A 1,199-nucleotide genomic window follows, 5' to 3' on the forward strand; every position below is an offset into this window, starting at 1 on the left:
GCAATGTGCAGCTGAGCTCGCCACTCCACTCACCCAGCTCTACCGGGAATGCCTCACTTCCCAAACATGGCCAGCACTCTGGAAGCAGGCCAGAGTGGTGCCTGTACACAAGAAGGGTAGCAGGGCGGATCCTAAGAACTACAGGCCCATCTCTCTCTCTCCGTGGTGGGGAAGACGCTGGAAGTCCTCATCACGAGAAAAGTCACCGCCTTCCTCGACGCCCACCACCTCCTTAACTCAAAGCAGTTTGGGTTCAGGCAGGGTAAGTCGGCAGCCGACCTGCTTCTCCTAAACTCTACGGAGTGGAGCACCGCGATAGACAGTGGGAAAGAGGTGTTCGTCGTTGCCCTGGATATCGCCGGTGCTTTTGACAGAGTGTGGTTCAAGGGAGTGGCAGCCAAACTGAGGAGCCTTGGAGTGTGTGGAGGACTGCTGCACCTCCTGGAGGACTACCTTCATGGCAGAACCCTGCACACTGTTGTTGATGGCCACTCGTCCTCCCAACACCATATCAAAGCCAGCGTCCCTCAGGGCAGTGTCCTCGGGCCTCTGTTGTGGTGTGTATATTTCAATGACATACTGCAACTAGTCCCCGAGGCCAAAGCGTATGCAGACGACTGCACCCTCACCTTCATCAGCGACAGGAACCACCGGCAGAACACGGTGGACAGAATCAACGCTGTCCTGCAAGTTATTGCATCCTGAGCTGCCGCTGGCAACAACCCTCGCCCCTGAGAAAACTCAAGTCCTGCACATCTCCAGGCGGCGAGAAGACGCCCATCCCCCAGCCTTCTTTCTTGAAGGCAAAAGGCTGCCTCTCCAGCAGTCTATCTCCATCCTGGGGGTGGAAGTAGACGCAGGCCTAACTTTCACCACCCACGTGAGGAGGGTTGCCAGGGATGCGGCGTGGAGGCTGAGCTGTGTCCGACGCGTTGGGAAGTTGCTCGACGGTCCGGGGATAGCGTCCCTCTACAGGGCCCAGGTCAGGCCCGTCATGGAGTACGCTCCCCTCACCTGGTCCTCCTGCCCACCCTCCTATCTTGCCGGGCTTGACAGGATCCAGGCAAGAGCGCAGAGGATGGTGCAAATGAGGAACCAGGACCAGCTCAGCTTTCAACCTCTACAGCAGCGGCGAGACGTGGCGGGCCTGTGCGTCATGTACAAGGCCCTCAGGCAACAGACTCCACATCTGGCACCAC

Source organism: Portunus trituberculatus, chromosome 9 (assembly GCF_017591435.1).
Source record: "Portunus trituberculatus isolate SZX2019 chromosome 9, ASM1759143v1, whole genome shotgun sequence".
Taxonomy (NCBI): domain Eukaryota; kingdom Metazoa; phylum Arthropoda; class Malacostraca; order Decapoda; family Portunidae; genus Portunus; species Portunus trituberculatus.